We start from the raw sequence: 6,535 nt of genomic DNA on the forward strand, positions 1-6,535 counted from the left end.
CGTCATGTCTCTCATCTAACTGATTTAACATATTATGGAGCACTGTTTTCAATTTTTCAGGACGACAACAATGATAGCTCAGAGGTACGTGCAAGATAGATTGCGCTTAATATAGAAAGTGCTGGAAAACCATTTGCTGAAGGTGAGTTTATAAAGGAGTGCAGCAATGACGCTGCTGATTTACTTTGCCCACTGAATGCAAATCAGTTTCGAGCTATCACTCTTTCTCGGCGGACTGTAAGTCGTCGTATAAGTGCCATGGCAGGTGACGTTTACCGTCAATTAAGGAGTGCAGTGCAGGAGTTTATTGCATTTTCCATCGCACTTGATGAGTCCACAGATATTTCAGACACCGCGCAATTAGTGATTTATGTCCGCGGCGTAGACACTGCTCTGCACATAACAGAGGAGTTTTTTAGATATGATATCTTTGAAAAGCAAGACCACCGGCACGGTCGTCCTAAAAGTCGTTGAAGAAGCTGTCGATTCAGCTGGATTACACTGGGAACGTTTGGTGTCAGTGACAACAGACGGAGCACCTGCAATGAAAGGGGAACAAATGGGATTTGCTGGATTACTAAGAAAAAAGCTACAATGTACAGACGAATCAGTGTACAGCATCCACTGCATTTTGCACCAAGAAGTACTCTGTGCAAAAGCAGCAAAACTGGGGGACGTCATGCAAGTGGTTATTCGGGCAGTTAATTATTTGAGATGCCACGGGCTTACACATAGACAGTTTCACACATATTTAGCTGAAATTAGGGAAGAGTACGGTGACATACCATACGACAGTGACGTCCTCTGGCATAGCCGCTGTAATGTACTCAAAAGATTTTTTGAGCTGAGGATACCAATAAATCAGTTTTTAAAGGACAAAGGAAGGTACGACCCCAAGTTGGAAGATCCATAGTGGGTTGCCGACCTTGCATTATTAGTGTACATTATCGGACACAAGAATGCATTGAAAGCAAGTCTGCAAGGAGAAAATCAGCTAATTTGTGAAATAGCTGAAAAGGTGCAAGCTTTCACTAGCAAGCTTGAGCTGTAGGATCGACAGCTCTCGTCTGGGAACGCAGTGCATTCCCCTACTCTGTCAACTGTGCGAGAACAGAATTGCAAAGAATATGTTTCCGTATTTAGTGCAATAAAAGAGGAACTTATCAAACGATTTGGGGATACATCATATTTATCCCAAACTTTTGAATGGTTCTCGAGACCATTTGATGTTTCTGTAGATGCTATTCATCCCAATTTGCAAATGGAATTAATAGATCTACAGTGTAATTCTCGTCTGGGAGACAAGTTCCTTTTGGCAAGACTTGTAATAGATTTTTATCACGACAGCAAGGGCGGGGAGGGGAGAGAAGCGGGTGGCCAGCTTGCACCTGTGTGCACGCAGAACACCTGTTAACTGCACACGTGCAAGTGCACCGCATAAGTGCAGAATTCCTGCCCCCTCCTGCCTTAAGCCATTGCGCTGCCCAAATGCCACCAGGCGAGAGCGCGATGTCAACGCGAGCAAACCGCGCAGCGCGCGCTCAGGAGTGGGTCGACGCCGACAGGCGGGGTTTTGTCCCGCCATCGGTCCCATCGGCCACTCCACTCATGACTACTTTCCCGGCAGATGGATATTGGAGGGAGACAGGCTATGGGTATGGTTTATGAGGTGTACAAACGCCTGGCACCGCCGCGTCGGCAGAACAACACGCAGAACTGACACCAACAGCCGCTTCAACCGATAAGCAAGAGTGCTGGCGGAAGCCGTCGGCGCCACGCAAAACTGAAACTTCACGGAAGAAGAAAACTCGTATCCTTCGCTCGTTAGCGCCTTTCACAACGAACCTGACGTGGAACAGAATAGGACAACACCGCTGGAATTCAGCGAGAACATCGAATAGATGACCAAGAACCACTGGAAAGACAAAAAAGGTTAAGAACACCACATGACAGCTCCGCCCCCAAAGGATGCAGAGGACGCAAGGGAAGAGGACCGCATCCGACAACGAATCGCCGACTTTCGCCAACTCCCCACACAACAGAAGCCTGTTCTTAGCACTCTCGCTGGAGTTAAAAATCAATCAGGAAGACGGACAACTCGGCGCCTGGCAAGAACTCTGTGACCAACGCCGATCTTAAGCATCTTCCGAGAAAGGCCATCGTTCTCCTAACTCAAATTAGCAACAGCTGCTTACTAAACGACTGCTTACCTGCATACTGGAAGACGGTGAAGACGATTCGTTTTCCATAAAGAGGAAAAAACCCAACGTCTCCAGACAGCTGCCGACTGATTAGTCTGTTGCCAACACTAGAAAAATACTGGAACGAGTGCTAGTACAGCATTCCAGAGACTATCTGGAAGAAAATAACATCATCCGACACGAAAAATGTGGCTTCCACCCACGGTTATCTGCGGAGCTTCAGCTGCTTCGGGTCACAGAATCCATAAAACTCAACCTGAATAGACGAAACTCTACAGTTGGAGTGGAGTGACAGCCTTACAGTCCAACAGTCGATCAAACCCGTCTCCCCGACTGTTACATCAAGCTGATTGATAGCTTTCTGCAGGAGAGGCATCTATTTGTACAAATAGATGGGAAGAACTCATCACTGAAAACTATCTCAACTGGCATCTCACAGGTAGCGGTGATATCGCCATGCCTGTTTAATTTGTGTATTAACGACATTTCCATCGTTCAATACGTCGCCGCCAGTCAATACACGCTGACGCGCCTTCCTAACCTCTAGAAGGAACACTGAACAACGTGTCATCAGGATGCAGCGACAATTTGACATCACCTATCAGTGGGAGGAGGTCTACGAAAACTCCAGCAATTCTGTGTACGAAGAAACGGCAGGAGCTGAGGATGCGACTTGCCACCAGTGAGCAGTCAATACCCTGGACTACGACAACGAAATACCTGGAAGTGATACTGGATAAAGAGATGGCTTTTGCCCCACACATACAAGATAGAAAATACAGTACTATGAAGATGATCCGGGCACTCACGCCATTTTTCACGAGCAGATTCTAAACCCATCAACGAAATTAAAACTTTATAGAGTAACGGCACAACCATCCCTACTGTGCGGCTCTATGTCCTGGGGAACAACATGTGACTCTAATATACGCAGTTTGCAACCGTTACAAAACCGGTGCTTGAACTATAGGGTAGGCGCCCCAAGGTGGGCCGGGATGAGACAAATACACGAGCTGACTGGAGAAAAACATGTCGCTGAGATGATGAAAAACCAGGCAACTCGTCTTTTTCACAAATTAGACGGGTATCGGAGAAATGTCCGCCAACTTAAGAATGTATGCCAGGCCCCACCTCGACATTGGAACAAATACGAGGTGGCTGGAGCCATTATTGCACCTCCACAAGACTATCAAAGATGATGCAATGTTCAGGTATTCGGGATCTTACATGTAAATAGTTAACGTTAAGTACTCGTACGACTACCTAACCAACACCCTCAATAGACTAAAGGACCCGTGGAGAGCCCAAGAACCTTTCCAAGCGAATAACCGATGAAGTGAAACTATTTCCCTTACCTTGACTTTCCAGAAGAAAAAATCTCCAAAGGCGAACACTCTTTGCACTCAACACGCAAAAAAGAAGAAGAAGAAGAAGAAGGAAAAAACAAGATCCCATCAACGCTCTCCCTGGGACCCAGTGCTACGGTGCAGTTGAAGAGCAGCTATTACGTCACAACCCAGGTCACGACAGACTTTTGGTTTTGCAACGCTCATACTATACTACACAACAGCATTAAACGAACACATTTTCAAAACCCCGTAATTGCCTCCCACTGCGACACTTAACTTGATTCAAAGGTACATACGTTCCACTGTTGTGGTGGAACAGCGTGGCGTCCTTCAGTGACACTTTCGGGCTCGACAACGCTTCAAACGCCAAGGTGTCAACACACGCCAAAAATACAATAAAATAAAAAGATGCAACGTTATAATTGAAAGAATTTTAATCCTTAGATTGAAAGCAGAGGGAGAATAATTAATGGCCATATATGCTCCCAAGAGAAAAACGTCAGAATGACTTTACGAAGTTTTTCAGTTCGTGTTAAGTAAGATCTCCAAGAGCGATTTCATTATTATGGCTGTTATCTAAATCCTACTGTCATAAACAAACCAATCCTAGAAGTGATAGTAAATCCGGTTAACCCATTCTGATTGAAAATGGTCAATTATTAAAGGGTAAACTATTAAAAAAATTTCAACCTACAACCAACTAAAAATTACCATTACGTTTTTCTAAGAAGATGGAAACCCATAAATATACAATATAGGCTGCAAGAGCATGTCGCTCATTTGCTGACTATGTAATAGTTAATAAAAGATAGGTAACAGATAAATTAGATGATGGGAGAGAACTGTGATGTCGTCAGTGTGATGTCAGCAAACTGAGTGCCGGAAGCTCTGCTTAAGCTAAAGCCTGTGGATTAAATTATAGGCTACCCTAATCTCAGCTGCCTCCATTATTATACTGCCTCCGAAATTGGTCAGCTGCACCACGATGCTGGTATATTATGGAATTATGAACACATGCAGCTGTGCTGAATCCAGGTTTTTTCATTCTGGCGATGTTGAATCAATTTTATGTAGTTGGTAAGCTCTTTAGTCGCAGCAGCATTTACATCTGAACTTTGTATGGAAATACACAGCACGTTTCCAAAATTCTACCTACAGACGTCTACCATTGGAAGGGGAACCTACTACCTACTACTAAATGTTCCTTTCTATTGCAACATGCGTTAGTAATTTTTACTGTATTATTTAGCTAATCAGCACTCTAATAACTATTAGAGCCGCCGTAAGCTACTAATTGCTTTCAGTCCCCAGACATGGGAGTTAATTTATTTCTAACATGTCCTGACGCAAAACTTTGTTAAATATGATTACAATATTTTAATAGCTAAAAAAATATTCCAGTAAGGAGAAGCAAATTAACACAAGGAATGAAAGTGTGCCTATGCCAAATCATTCTTTATTAATGCTGCTAAAAATTTCAGAGGATTAATTTCCCATCTACAAGAATTTCTAAATGAAATTTACGTTATTAAAACACTCCAGCTGCAAATTAACTGAAAATAATTGACACTCTAGTTAATATTAAGGCAGTTAAATACATTAACTGAAAATTATCACGCATCAAAAGCACCATACCCACGATACTCAATAGCCTTGAACGTAGAAACGGAATAACCCCAACCTTATAATGATATTGAAAAATGAACGGTTCTACTGACTCCCAAATATTGCTCAGATCCCAACCGTAAAAAACTTGATCAGTAGTATTCAAATGTACATATCCTGCAGGACGCATGAAATTGTACTAGATTTTATGTTTACGCCACGATTTGATATGTGATCTCTCAGATTATCTCGGTGTGACTAAATAATGGCGTGCTTCCGGGTTGTCTCCATTTTATGTAGAATATTTGACGACAGGCCCAATCTTCTTCTGTACGATAGTGAGTACACAAAACAGCAAAAATAGCAGCACTTGATGAAGACGGCTGGGTCGTTTGTCGAAATATTGTGCATAAAATGGTGAAAACTAGAGAAAAAAACTCTGCAGAACATCCGGAAACACACAGGTATACGATTGAATAGTTCATCTTCCCCAAAAATTTTTTACACAGTTAATTGCTTTTCAGCTACTGTAAATATAAAAATCTGTTATGTAAATAAAGAAAAAGTACAGCTTTATAATGACACGATCAAGTTCCTTAAATACTTAAAACATGTTCACCAGTGCCCACACAAATTATGACTGTTAATGTTTTCATGAAGATCGAACATCTGCTTCGAAACTTTGGCAGTGTACCGTTTTCTCTCCTCATCGCTGTTTCCATAAACCTTTATCTTTAGAAACAACAGTCTCATATTCAGCTATGTTCCAAGCTTTTACTGTTATTCATTTCTTTGGTTTTTACTGCCTCTCCACCTTTCCTGTTACCTCCCCCACCCCCTTCCTCTTCTTATTCTTCTTTCTTTTATCCTTCCTTTCCTACATCATTCCCCCCAACCTCTGACACCTTATTCTCCTCCCCTCCAACATTCCATTCTCGTACCAATGCCTTATAACTCCTCTCCGCTGCCACTATTCTCCCCACACCAGATCCTTGAGTTTCCCCCCCCCCCCCTCCCCTCTTACTATAGGCTGCAAATTGCCATTTTCACTACCGTAGGTTGGACGGTAGTCTGTGTCGCACCCTTATGATTTATGTTGCTAGAGTTAGTTTGCAGTCTCACAACAGAAAAGTAGAGGCCCACACAAACAAGAGCAACAGAAATGAGCGTCCTTGAGCTACACTGCGCAACAGAATTAAAGGACCACTTTTTCAAACCCCCGTAATTATCACCACTTGCGTCGTATAAGTTCGAAACGACTCAAAGGTGCCTAGAACCTTCCTCTGTAACAGTGAAAAAGTCACCCTTGGGCACGACGATGCTTGGAGCTGTGGAGTATCGATACGTGGGATAAAAAGGCCACATCCCAAAAGTTCTAGA

This window comes from Schistocerca americana, chromosome 4 (genome assembly GCF_021461395.2).
Source record: "Schistocerca americana isolate TAMUIC-IGC-003095 chromosome 4, iqSchAmer2.1, whole genome shotgun sequence".
Lineage (NCBI taxonomy): Eukaryota > Metazoa > Arthropoda > Insecta > Orthoptera > Acrididae > Schistocerca > Schistocerca americana.